A 14519-nucleotide genomic window follows, 5' to 3' on the forward strand; every position below is an offset into this window, starting at 1 on the left:
ACCCAGCCCTTGTTCTCTGGAGTCACACCACAGTCACGCTTCCCTCAAATCTGAGCAGAACTTTGAGTCCATCCAGCATCCATACCTGGACCATCAATCCCTTACTCAGCTGCCAACTCTCTCCTGATGGAGGTCTCCCTGCTGGAAAGAAGCTCAGCTCTAATAAAATAATACCCTCTAGGAGAGAGGCTGTCCCCACACAACAAAACAATCTCAGACAGAATCATGGAATCCTGTAATGGTTTGGGATGGAAGGGACCTTAAATTCATGCCATTCCACACCCTGCCATGGGCAGGGACACCTTCCACTAGACCACTTTGCTCCAATCTGACGTGGAACAGTTTTAGGAGCAGACACAGCTTCTCTAGGCAGCCTGTGCCAGGGCCTCACCACCCTCACAGCAAAAATAGCTGTCAAATATCTGTAAAATATTCGGCATTAACACATTTCTAAATTACTCTGTATTTTGCTACGTGGATATAATTAAAGAGTGCTTGTTCTCTGAATATTGCTGATCATTTAGCAAACAGAGGGGCTCAGTTTATAAAAACGAAATACAATTTTCCAAATGCTCAGTGTAAGTTCACGTGGTTGTGACAGTGGCCATCAATATATAATGTTATATCTATATGCAGGGCTGGATTTTAGGCTGGATTTAAGGGGTTATGCTAAAAAGCTGAAATCTGAGCCAAAGATTGGTGCTGTTTGTTTTGACACACTGTGCCTACATAAGAAGCAGCCTGTGTTTGTTTTACAGATGTATTTTCCATGATCACAAGCACCAGAGACAGGGAATGAAAAGCCACAGAAGTGTTGCTCTTGTATTTGTTTTACAGATCCATCCAATTTTAGTGGTGTCTTTTATTAAAGAGATATTTTGAAACAAAGCAGCATCTCAACTGCTAAATCAGCTTCAATTCAAACATCTAAATTCTAATTTGAACCTAAACCTGAACAAACCCAACAAAACTGCTGCAGTTTTTAAGCAAAACCAATGTATTGAGTGCCAGGATCTGATCTCTTTGTGGTTAAATTATCACACTCCATCATTTTTCTCTCTTATTACTTGGTTCCTGAGGCTGGGGGCAGCTCAGTATTTCTTTCCTATTGGAGCTGGAAGGCAGGAGGAAATAAATAACATCTTTTACAATCCCATGCTGTCGATACAGATGCCAGATTAATAGCTCTGGAGAATGATGAGCTCTGATACAATCGAGGGGGGAGAATTGTGTCTGCAGGAAAAATAATAGGAGCAAAGTGCATTATCTGCCTTTCTTCAGTATTTCTCAACTCCTTCTTGCCTCACTGGCTGGAGAGAGATGGACTTGGGCATAGGATGGCAGGGGAGCCATCATTTGCATAACTTAACATAAACTTTGACAAGGTTTAGCAGTTCTCTTTTCTGTGCTTTTTAAATGCACATAGAAATTATGGTTTATATCAGGTGGGTTTGGTTTTGATGTGCCTGTGGGGATAATGGTTGTGCTTCTGAAAAATAACTTTAAATCAGGACAGAAATCCTGGAAAGAGTTTTCTTGGAAAATCATGGGAAAGACCATCAAGTTTTCATTTTCTTACTTCTGTCTCCTTGAATGACCCTTTCAGGAGATGGATCATACTTTTTGTCCCTGAATAATAATTTTCCCTTCTCAGACTACCCCATTATATCCCAGAGCATCCCATAACATGCTGCCACTTGGTGGTTCCTTGTTTTATTGGCAACGCTGCTCCTTTAGTGTCAGTCTGTGAATAACAACACTAAATACCTGGAACAAAACTTTGGCATCAAAAAAGAAAAAGTCAACTAAAATATCAAACTTTTACAAGGAGGAGAAGAAAGCAGTAAAGGATTTAAATGAAGCCTACAAACCAAGCTGTTATACACTGTTAAAAAAACCCCTTCTGGCTGCAAACCTCAGTGATAGGTAATTATATTTCTAAATGAGGCAATCATTGTTAAGCTATGAAGAATATAATTAATTTTATAACATTCTGTAGTGTTGTAGTCAATACAGATAATAGACTTTTTGAGATATTAGCTGTCCAAACACATCCAAGTCATTTAAAGAATCTCATTGTGCATTCTCTTACCCGAAGTCAACAGTAATAAAGCCCTTTTCTGTCACTCAGATAGACAGGGGCTGAAATGAATTAACTGAGTTTAAAGAAAGGGGTGCAGCTCCACTTCACAGACATTCCACCAGCTTCCAGCTTTATTTCAGAAGTTTTTTGGTTTGCAAGCACAGCACGCTTTAGTTTGCAGTGGGCCAGATTTGCCTGTTATATAATCACACCGATTCAAGCTAGAGATTTATAGGGGAGGGGGAAAAAAAAGAACTAAGCAAACCAAAAATCTAAGAAACAATTATTCTTTCAGATTAGGGACCATCAGAGTCACTCTCGTGGATCTTATCAGGGACAACAGAGAATCCACCAGAGGAATATTCATGAGGTGAATGGGAAATGTGTGAAAAAAATTTAAAAGTGGAATTACTCTTTAGACTTCCGCGAGGAAAGTTCTGAGATCCTAAACCAAAAGCTTTGTCATGTAAAAATATCCTTCTGCTTGCAAAAAAAGATTGATTCTGGTTCCAAGATCAGTCTATAGCTACAATCTCTGAAAAATATAGAGGATCACAGATCAAACAAGAAGCCACCAGTTCACATCTTTAGAGAAAAGCTGAGGTTTACAGAGAGTTGTGCAAACAGAAACCTTTGGAAGCAAGACATGTTTGGAGAGAGACCAAGGAGGAGCAGATTGCTCTGTGTCCCAGTCCCCACTCCACAGCTCACACTTCAGAGAGGGTCTTTTCCTCTATTTTAACACCACTGAAACACAGGACTGCCCCACACCTGAGTGCTTTAGGGTGGACAGGGTGATGCTCAGGGAGAAAAAGCAAGTGTTGATGTGGCACACAGCTGCTCAGGACAGGAGTTTGGACCTGTAAAAGAATGGTGGGGTTGTGTTGTGTAGGGCCAGGAGTTGGACTTTGAAGATCCCTGTGACCTTGTTGGTGAGATGAGAAGCCTCTGGCAGGGGCTCACCTTTGGGTGTTTCCTGACACAAGAAGACACACTCCACTGGAGAGGGCGGGCTGTGCTATTGGCTCTGTGTGGGAGCACAGATGTGACATCAGGGCAGAACTGGGTGGAGGGGACCAAAATGCCCACACTGTTGCTTCCCAGAGAGGCTTTTTGGTGACAGGAAAAATGCCACCTGTTCGCATTTCACAGCAACCCCTGATGACAAGGTGTGTCCACAGGACTTTACCAGCCTGTGCTGTGCTACTGGCAGAAAGGTAAATACTATGGGATCATGGAATATCCTGAGCTGGAAGGGATCACCCAGTCCAACCTCTGTCCCTGCACAGACACCCCAACAATCCCACCCTGTGCATCCCTGGGAGGGTGTCCAAACGCTCCTGGAGCTCTGGCAGCCTCGGGGCCGTGCCCATTCCCTGGGGAGCCTGGGCAGTGCCCCAGCACCCTCTGGGGGAAGAACCTTTCCCTGCTCTCCAGCCTGACCCTCCCTGGCCCAGCTCCAGCCATTCCCTGGGTCCTGTCCCTGATCACAGAAAAAAAGTGGAAAGAAACATGGAGTTTATGTTTTCCTTCCTTTCTCCACTCCCTAAAGTTAATTTAGGCCCTGAGCACCCTGATCTAGTGGAAGGTATCCTTGCACATGGCAGGGATTTGGAACAAGGTGAGATTTAAGGTCCCTTCCAATGCAAACCATTCCATGATTGTATGAATTTGTGCAGGTACAATATTCAGTAAATGTCCACAGGAAAGTTTTGTGGGATGGCAGAGAAAACAGTTGTGGCAAAGAGCTTGTCTACCATGCACTCACTGCTATTTCCTGTGGATTAAAGTGGCAGATTGACGTAAATCAATCAAATACTCATTGTGTGCTTATAACTTGTGGAAAGGAACGGAAACCAAGACTTTTTTTGTGACTTTTATTTTTCCCCACTGCAATGACAGTAATTGGCAGGATATCAAAGGACAATGGGCTGTTTCGTGCAGTATTTTGGCTCAGCAGTGCTGGATTCTCCTAAGGAAGTCAGATACCACCAGAGCACACCCCTCTATTGGAATTCAGAGCAGGGATCAATGTTATTGCTGCTGCCCTTCACACTATATGTCCATACTGACTGATGTCAGGGGCAAAACAGAAGGTGCTTTCCAAGCTGATGGGAAAAACAGTGTGGAAATGGCTCTGCATCCAATTACCAGTGTGAGGGGAGACTGTGAATGCAGAAAAGAGTGCAGGTCTCTCTGCCACTGCACAGCTCGTTCCTGAACACAGGACTCGTTTGCAGAAATGATACAATTATTTTACCTCCTTATTGCACAGAATATTTTAGTCACAACAGGAACAAGGTGAACTTCAAACACATGCACATTCCTTGTGAACAGACCTAGAGAAATGCTGCAATTACAGACTGCATCACAGTTGTAGGTATTACAGGGAAATAAGGCTTAATTTATTTAGTTATTTCATCCTCAGCTAAATTGTGTTTTAAAAATAATTGGGGTTTTATATTTATAGCACTACCCTTGTCATGGGAAAGTCTTAAGACATGAACAGGAACCATGTCTTTATCACACATAACCCTCCTGCTCTGCTTCTTTCCTTCAGGAGAAGAGGAAAGAAGGGGGAAATGAAATAATAAAAAACCCCACTGAATGCTAAATGCAAGCAAAAATTCACAAATGGAATGACTTGGGCAGGAAACACTGAGACGGAGAGGCTTTTCAGAGCAGTGTGGGCTTGTAACCATTAGTTACAACAGCAGCTGAAAAGCCTGGTGACACAATTATGCTTAAAATCAAAATGTTAAGCACAGAGTTTTGTCTTTTTGGCTTTAGCAGTTTATCTGTGTCAGCTCCAGTTCAGGCTGGGCTGGACCCAGCAACTTCATCCTTGTTTTCCTGTGCAGCCCCAGTGGGGTCCAACACGACTGGTGCATTCCAGGTCCCTGGTTATCTTCCTTCACATTATTAACAATCCTTTTGCTTCACTGATCTTTTCCAGCTCTTCCCTCATTTATAGAGGACCACTTGTGACAGGTACCACATGATCTGGATGTTTCCTCCACCACCTTTTTCTTCTCCTTCCATGTAAACTCTTCACTCCTTTGTTTAAAACCTTCACTTTGCCTCTTAATTGTACAAGTTTGGAGTGGAACAACTGAATGCAATTTAATAAAGCAAACAGATTATTAATAGAGAGAAAAACGAGAGACATTAAATAATAGTCTCAGCAATTAGATGAGGAGAGGAATTAACTCACTTAATTTGAGGGCCTTAGCATTATTCACTGTAGAACTTAATTTGAATTAATATGCAGTGTACACACATTAATAAATGTCATATATGGGTGGCTCTTTAATGAGGAATATTGAAAGTAATAGCAAAAAGGATTAATCCTTACATTCTCAGTAAAAGTACTTATTTAAGGTCTGGCAGACTACTGCTCTAATGAGAAAGTTATAATGTTGAAATAGAGTGCTGTGAATGAAACAAGGTTCAGCTGTTGGACAAGCTCTTAGGTTCAAAGTGAAATAAATGTGGTTGTTTATTCCTTTTTTGCTGTTATTTTCCTGTCATCTGGGCCAACCTTCTGGTGCAATGGCCATTCTGAGCATGGGAGTGTAACTGGAACTATGGGGAATGTCAGGCTTTTCCACAAGCTGTTCTACTCACTTCAGTGCTGCATTTTTCAAAGGTTAGGCTGGCTGGGGCTGTGGAAATTGCAAGGTCATTGTGTTGTATTTCTCCTGCTTTCTGGAAAAAAGAAAAGTTTGTTATTTTTTGGCTTGTTTCAGAAGTTCTGAGGCAAATGGTCAAGGTTTATGAGAAAAGTGGGTTTGGGCCATAGCAAAGTGGAATTTTCTCTGTTGGCTGGGGCTGAGAGGCTCGTTTAATAACAGAAATATTTATATACTTACCTGATCATTTTTGAGCAGCTTCTGGAGGCAGATTCTGAAGTTGCCCAATTAAAATGTATTTATTTTTAAATGAATCTAGCAATCAATCCCTCAAACAAAGACTCTGATTGTAAATCATGCAATACACCACCCAAAGGAATAGCCATTGTCTCCCTCTTTTCCCAAGAAACTGTTGGGGCTGGAAGTGTCCTTCAGATTCCATACTCTGACCTTGAGTGACTTCCTGAGTCAGTGAAAGAATTTGGGTCTCAGTATTTGCAATCTCTCTTTATTGCTGAGAATCTGTGAAATTACCTAATGACTTGTTTTATAATTTCACCTCTTTTGGTTAGATTCTGTTGCTATATGTGTAGTGCAGAGATTTCTTTTTTTTTTAGTTTTCTGGTGGATACTCCCCCACAAAACACCAGTGATAGCAAAGAACCAAACCCAGAAACTGAATATTGCTCATTCATTAGAAGCTCCAACATGATTTAATGACCTTGTTACAACAGCATTTTCACAACTTAACATTTTATTTCTGCAAGTGCTTAGTCACTCAAGTAAACATTCAATCTTTTTAATAGCATTTTCCCAAGAAATATATTTCATTGATATTTCACAGCATAAAAAAGGACCTCATACTGGCATAATTTAAACCCCTATACATGAATATCAATATTTTTTTCCTTGAAATCCCAGTAATTATACACTTGCTGCTCTTCTAATTGGATATGAGTGTCATCACCTACCACAGGGCAACTGATTGCAGGAACAGCTTAAATGCTCTGTCCTGTTAAAACCCTTTAATGGCAAAGCCTCCATGAGCACAGGAAAGTCAGTTAACAGAACTCTTATGCTTTTAACAGCTTGTCAGATTTTATTAGACTATCTGAGATTCTATATTTGCTTTTTATCTCTAAACCACTGAGTTCTTATCAGGACTGACATGTTTTGTAACAAAACAAGTAACTTGCAGTGCTGTGGTGGAAAGGAGGGAAAACTGCAAATGTATTCATGCGAAATAAGTCATTGTATAGAGGTTTTTAAAGGGAACTAATGTGATGTGTATTTACACAAGTACCTGGTTTTTCTCTGTTTCCAGGCTTTGGCAGTGAACCAAGGAATTGTCATTCCAGTGCGTGAGGCAGCTTTACTGAACACATGGCTGTGCTTCCACATGGAACTAAAATTGTGCCATTCCACCCTGTTTACACAGTGGAAAATAAATCCTGGGCCTATTTTTATAAGATCTCAGCTGTGCCCAAAGTGGCACAGCAGAGCAGCCCTCTTTCATAAAATTTAAATATTCAGGATGAGCCTGTTCGAGCGCTGGGATATTCGCAGTAAGGATGTTGTTAATCCTGAGAGAAGCTGGGATAATATTTCCCAAAGGGGCCAAACTTTCCCTTTCAGGAGTTAATTAGGTGCTCCAGGGTCTGTGTGTCAGCAAGAGGGAAGGTGAAAGTTAGGTAGAAAGTTCTCATGAGACAGCAGTGATAAAGTGCTGCTGTTCATATATTTTATATATACATATCTATGTATACACATGTTCAGTGCTGGATAGAGAAATGTGCTGATGTTTAATGTCCCTGCCTGCCTGAAGAATTCCCCAGATTCCCAAGCTTTTATCCCATAAAATGCCATGCTTCGGGAATGTTCCAAGCAGCTTGTATCTCTCCAGTGATGAGTCCAGCCACAACCAAATCTATCAGACAACAGCACTGAGCCAGATGCATTTCAGTGACAAATTTAAACTCAGTCATAGTAGGTTGATTTTATTATCCTTTTATAAGTGGGAGGACAACCCCAACAAAGTATTTGCCATGGTAGTCCAGGAAGAAGGAACTTCTTAGGTGTTTGACATCATGCAGAGTAATGGCAGGGCTAAAATGTGGAAGCTGCAAGTGAAGGTTAATATCAAAATCTGGATGAACATTAATGCAGCACCATTTCACAGCTGGAGCTGGGCCAGGGAGGGTCAGGCTGGAGATCAGGGAAAGGTTCTTCCCCCAGAGGGTGCTGGGCACTGCCCAGGCTCCCCAGGGAATGGGCACAGCCCCGAGGCTGCCAGAGCTCCAGGAGCGTTTGCACACCGCTCCCAGGGATGCACAGGGTGGGATTGTTGGGGTGTCTGTGCAGGGCCAGGGGTTGGACTGGATGATCCCTGTGGGTCCCTTCCAGCTCAGGATATTCCGTGATTCTGTGATTTTGCCAGACTGCAGTTATTAGCAAATTCAGAGTAAGTCAAAGCTCTGTATCTATTGTGCATAGCTCCTACACACACAATTTTTTATGGGTAACTTTCTCTTGGCACATTTTCCCCATCCCTTAAATATGAGTACATGTGCACACAGGATGTGTCCAATAAAAATAGGATAAGAACTTTTGATTCTATTCAAAAAGAATCCACAGGCTGCTTAAGAACCAGCCTTTCTTTGATATTCAGGAGAATATTTCTGGGGAAGATGCAATATTCCATCCTTAGCTCAACTGAAAGAAAGGGATGGGGGTGGGAAGACTTCTTTAATTTTCTTTTGTTACTTTGCTCCCACGCAAACATGCAAAAATAGTGTTTAAAAGCCATTTAACCCCAGGATGCAGGAACAAAGGAGTGTATTTTTGCTGTTTATCTCAATCTAAGAAGAGAGCAGGTATTCCAGACTTATTGGTGTCCTTATTGGAATACTTAGGGGTATATTAAAGTAGACAACAGCCATTTGTCCCAATAAAGCAGCACAAGTATTTGCCAATTTATGTAGTCCAGCAGCAATTTATATTAAAGCCAAAGAAAATCTTTACTTTTGCCATGTGTTTTTGTACAAAAATTCTCCTCTTCCCATCTTTCAGCCTTCTTGGCAATTTCCAGGCAATCTCCTACTAGTCCCCAGCAAAGGAGCAGTCACTCCAGGATTGTGTTGGATAATTTGGGAGCACAGGTGGAGGAGAACACAAGGTGTGCCAAGCACATCCCGGATTTGTCTGCAGACAGAAAAGCACCCTCTGAAATCCCTTCCAGCTCTCTTAGCTGTGTGTACACGTTTCTACTTCCATCCTGCAAACACTTCTGTGCTGGAGACACACAAAGATCTCCTTGGGAATGGCATCTCCCTCCAATTCCCAAAGTGTTTTGTCACACATTCCCTATGGCATCCAGAAAGGCTTTGGTTACAAGGGAAATCAGACCTGTTGGGTTCCACATGGCAGAGACAGGGTGAAAATACACTCGTGGTCTAGATGAGCATGTGGGGTTATCTGCAGCTGGTATTTTTAGCAGCAGATTTTAAATCCAAAACTTTATTCTTACATGGTATAAAAGAATCCAGAAATTTTGGCAACAAAAGCTTTGGACACAAATTCAAGGAAAACTTAAAATAAAAACCAGTCCATCTTCAAGATACCAACAGCAGTGAGATTTGTGTTCTTGATTTTAATCTCCACAGCTCCAGCTTTGCTCCCACTGCTTTGAAAAATACAAAAATGCTCTTTTTGGTTTTTTTCTTCCTACGGTGGTGAAATTTCAGCATTACTGACATAGAAATATGAAAAAGGAACACATCCCTTTCATATTTCTTTTAGCTATTATTCTCCTCAAAACTGCATTGCATTTTAGTGTCACTCTTTAGTGACACTCTGTACTTCCTTGTAAGATGAACTGTAGCTCGAGATTGTTTACATGAAGGATAAAATAATTGTTTTCTCCACTCTCTAAAAGCCATTTTGTCTGTGAGACTTCGCTGTGCATGGAAGGAAGACAAGTTAAGGGGAAGGGGGGATTTTTCCTTGCTTTAATACTTCCAGAGGATGGAAGTGCTGACTATTTAAGCACAGATGTGAGAATAACTTAAGGAATAGTGTGTCTGCTCCACCTCCTCATGTATTTGTCTTGCTAGGAAAGCCCTTCACAGGGAAAAATGTGATTGATGGGCGAGTTAGGTAGGGATGAGACACCTGGAATTTAGTGCTTACATGGTTTTAAGAAGTCATGGATGATGTGTTAATTCTGCTTGTGCTTATCCCACAAGCCTGGGCTTGCATACAGAAATACAAGACCAGACAAAAGCACTTGAGAATACGCTAGAAAAAAACCAGTGTGATGGCCTCTTTTCCATGCTCTTATAGGTGTCCAAAATAATCCTGTACTTTAGCAGTTTTGGAATTATTGTTATTAATTTTTATTCAGGTGCCTCATAGCTCTGTGATCAATGTGTCATTTTCTGCAGGTACCTATTACTGCCATGTCAGGACAACAGAATCACTCTTGGCCTCAGAATATATCTGACAATCTCTTCCATACTGTTTTTATGGTGTAAAGCATTAAGAAACAGGTTTTCAGTTGATCACTCCCCAAATTCCCATGGAGTTTTTCCTCACCAATTTTTCATGTGAAGTATATTTACACAGCTACTCTGTGTGTCAGTAAAATAGCTAGGAGATAGGAGAAAGGGGAAATCTGGAAATGTGGGAAGGGCCTCACCTCTGCTCTGTCTTATCCATCCTTTAAAGTAAAAAGTGAAATAAAGTGATTTTATCATTCTTTTGGTGGTGGCATTGTAGCAGACAGCTGTAAGGCTGTGTCCTGAGCATGTCCTTCCACACCCCAGGAAAGACTGTATGCTGGGAATCAGGCTGTCAGCTTCTAAAAGTCTCAGGAAATACTTCAGGGAAGTGTAAAACTGGCTGAAAACATCTTCAACTTCCCACTGGATGCAAGTTCTGCTTCTCTGGATGTGCCCATCATCCGTGTGACACTGGATGCCTGGCCAGGGTGTCTCTGGCTGAGTGAGCCCAGGATCAGAACCTGTATCCTGGGAATACCAAGAGCTCTGCAAGGATGCACTGAACCATCACAGCCCACTGTGGGCTTCATTAGAGATAAACCTGTGTTTGGAAAAGGGATTAAAAGCTTTGGAAAAGCCTTTGGAGAAAGTGTCCTATCCACCCCTGGGATGGGGAATGGTGGTTTTGGGTGTAGGAGCAAATTGTTACAACACTTATAGTCACCAGTAAATCATAGAGGAATCACAGAATCATGGGATGGTTTGGGTTGGAAGGGACCTTAAAGCCCATCCAGTCCCACCCCCTGTCATGGGTAGGGACACCTACCACTAGCCCAGGCTGCTCCAAGCCCTGTCCAACCTGGCCTTGGACACCTCCAGGGATCCAGGGGCAGCCACAGCTTGTATGGGCACCCTGTGCCAGGGCCTCCCCACCCTCCCAGGGAACAATTCCTTCCCAATATCCCTCTAAACTATACTCTCTGTCACCCCTGAGCTCCTCTTCTCCAGGCTGAAGAATCCCAGCTCTCCCAGCCTTTCCTCCCAGCAGAGCTGCTCCATCCCTCTGATCATCCTGGTGCCTCCTCTGGACTCAGTCCAGCAGCTCCAGGTCCTTCCTGTGCTGGGATCCCCAGGCTGGCTGCAGTATCAATAATTAAAGAAATTAATTGACGTAAAAGAAACCAAGGCCTGTTCCATCACAGAATGTTGCTCACACATTGATGCAACATGGTAAAACACAGTTTAAAAATGTCTGTTAAGTTGGAGTTTGGATGGTTTCTGTCAGGTTTAAAGGGACTAATTCACTGCCAACTCACCATCAGGTGAAGATTCCGAGTTTATCGAGTCTCCTGAAACAGTGTCATTAGAAATGCCAGATGTGTAGCTCCAGCATGCTGTAGACTTAGACTCTAATCCAAACATGTCAACAGCTTTCAAGGTGTTTGTGCAGATCAAGGGAGAGGAGCTTTTCACTTCAGCTTTTCCCTTCTGTTCTGCTAATAGGGTTAACACGTGTTTTCCAAGGACAGGGAACAGGATCCTGGTGCAGACAGTTGCTTAGAAGAGTAAAAGACAGATTGAAGTTGGCAGGATATTAAATAAAGTTAGGCACTTTCAGGTTCCTAATCAAGCTTACAGAAAGTTTACAAAATATTTATGAACTTACCTTTCCTTTGAAAAGGCTTTTTGTTGTTGTTGTTGCTCCAAATATCGAACTGATTTTCTGACTGAATTTTTCTTCTCTGTTCCAAAGGCTCTGACCTCTCTCATCAAGGCATGACTTTGCTGTAGTTGTTATGCAAGAGCTCTGAGTCATATAAGAAAGGAGAAAAGGCAGCAGGCTTCCTCTTTTTTTTTCTGATCTTGCAAGAGTCTGACAAGATACAGCTTAACAACAGCTTATTCTTCTGTCTAATTGGGATGCACAGTGGACAAAGTCAGAGATATTTTAAATCAGAAAGTAAGAGAAGTTAAAAACTTCCCAGGCAGGAGAATACAGGACAAGGACAGTTTGAGGAGACATTCTATCATCAAATTTTCTCATTGGCAAAACATTTTAGGCACTTTATTCTATTTTTTTTTTTTTTTTACCTCATAGACATCAAGGGTACTCAGACAAGCAGAAATAATGGCCTGTGGCTAATGATTGAAAGGGAATGTCAGAGAACTGCTAACCCAGACACATATGCCTGATAACAAATTTCCCTCTTCTCCTTGCTTTCCTACTCCATCCAGGACAAATGGTAGCACTGGATATGCTGCCATATCTTGGAGACAGAGAATAACATTATAGGTTGGGAGGGGCCTCCAAAGGTCACCAAGTCCAATGTCAGTCAGGACAGGTACAGCTACAGGAGGTCACTCAGGGCCTTTTCCCGCCAGGCTTTGCTGTCTGCAAGTATGAAAATTTCACAGTGTCCCTGAGAAATCTGTGCAAATACTTGACCACACCACTGGCAACCATTTTTCCATCTATCTAATCAGAATTTTCCATGTTTGGCTTGTGCTGGTTGCCCCTTTATCCACTGGGGCACAGCTCTGAGAAGAGTCTGCTCTGTCTCCTCACCATCCTCCCATTAGGCCACTGTGGAGAGCAATATTTTCCAGTTTATGACCAACTGGATGTGTTTGCCCTGGGCTCTGGCCACTTCTCCTGGGATCACAGCCCTGCCTTTCAGTGTACCAGGTCACATCTCAGTCTGACACTCTCTACAGACCTGCTGAGGATGTTCCCTGTCCTGTCATCACAATAGCAGTACCAATCCCTGGGGGTCGTCACTAGGACTGACCACCCACTGGTTGGACTTTGTACCACCAATCACCACTCTCTGAGACCAGTTTTCCAGCCCATTTTCTGCCCACCTCGTGCCCGTATCCATCCCACGTCTCTCCACTTAGACCAGAAGAATTTTATGGAAGGCTCTGTCCATGACCTTACTTTAAAAAGGTAAACAACACTCACTGTCCTTCCCTTGTCCACATGGCCCCTTGTTTCACCGTGGGAAGTGATCAGGTCAGATCTGGTTTTCCCTTGGAAGACCCTGGATGAATTTTCCTGGTCTCAAACTGTTCTGCATGGGCCTGGATCCTTAAGAAGATGAGGAAGCTCAAGGAATGAGGTGAAGCTGACAGGTTTGTTCTTTCCACAGGCTCCCTTGCCCTTCCTTGGCCATCCTGTGTAGGATGTGACTTTCTCCTGTCAGTTTCCTGCATCTCCTGGCACCTCAGAAGTGATGGAGATGGTAGAGAGCAGTTTGCTGTTACAAACCAGTGTTTGAGATTGCTTAAAAAATCATTGGCAAGGGTGTGAGCAAAAACCAGATTTAATATTCAGAGAAAGCACGACAAGTTCATGGGCAAGATTCACTCTACCACTTACAGGACAGTTAAGGCACAACAAGGAAAAACAAGCAACAACAGAACTAAAAAAAATCCAGGCAATCAAAAGAGAAATGAACTGAGAACTATCCATGTGTGCGTGTGTGTGTGTGTGAGTGAGAAAAGACAGCGTGAGGTCAAGGATTAAAAGGAACACGGCCCAAAAGCTTAACAGCACTCAAACTTAACAGTACTTCAACTTAACTTAAACCTAACAATGTAACAAAGGAACAACACTTAACTTATACCTCACTTAACTTATACCTTAAACTTAATTTATAGCTTAATGTTAACAACTTAACAGAGGAATGACACTTAACAGCATTGAACCTAACTTATAACTTCAAAGTTATACTTAGCAACTTAGCAAAAGAACAACATTTAGCAACACTTAAATAAGCTTATACCTTATGTTAAACTAAGCAAAAGAACAACACTTAGCAGCATTTAAGTAAATTTATAGCTTAACCTTCCTTAGAGGCCTAACTTACTTAGATATCCAGGGTACTTAAACATCTGAGAGAGCAGCGTTTCTCCCAGATTTGCTCCAGCACAGGCACGTGTGCATGCACACAGGCACAAAGAGCCAGTGCAAGCAGGGCACCTGCGAACAATCCCCCCCGAGGCCAGTGAAAGGCTCCCTTCGATGCCTTTGCATCTCCCGCCGGGAGAAGGGTCAGGCCTCGAGGAGTGAGGGCATCGGCCCAGGACTCGGCGCTGCTCGGGGATCCTCCAAGCACAGCAAACGTGAGAGCTCCTGGCTCTGAGAGGCCCCCTCAGAGGGAGCTTCTGGTCACAGCCCCCTGCGGCCCAGGAGAGCCCCAAGGGCCCCATTCTGGACCGGTGCTTATGGGGCCCCGAGAGAGGGGCTTTGGTCACAGCAATGTTTCATCCCGGCCACAGCTTGGGTCGGCACTTTCTTGGAAA

The 14519-nt window shown here is 42.8% G+C and overlaps 1 long non-coding RNA gene across 2 annotated transcripts; it reads right to left on the reverse strand.

The window, feature by feature from the left end:
- Positions 1-4866: 4866 nt before the first annotated feature.
- Positions 4867-11989, reverse strand: LOC121667355. Of its 2 annotated transcripts, XR_006017037.1 has the most exons (4): positions 11881-11989; positions 11531-11770; positions 5711-5791; positions 4867-5195 (listed from the first exon to the last, which is right to left on the reverse strand). It is a non-coding gene; the product is annotated as an uncharacterized LOC121667355 (long non-coding RNA). The 2 variants fall into 2 exon arrangements; XR_006017036.1 differs by having other exon boundaries at positions 4867-5791.
- Positions 11990-14519: the final 2530 nt, after the last annotated feature.

Source organism: Corvus kubaryi, unplaced genomic scaffold, assembly GCF_017639235.1.
Source record: "Corvus kubaryi isolate FWS band 111438036 unplaced genomic scaffold, C.kubaryi_AGA036_p1.0 37361, whole genome shotgun sequence".
Classification (NCBI taxonomy): Eukaryota; Metazoa; Chordata; class Aves; order Passeriformes; family Corvidae; genus Corvus; species Corvus kubaryi.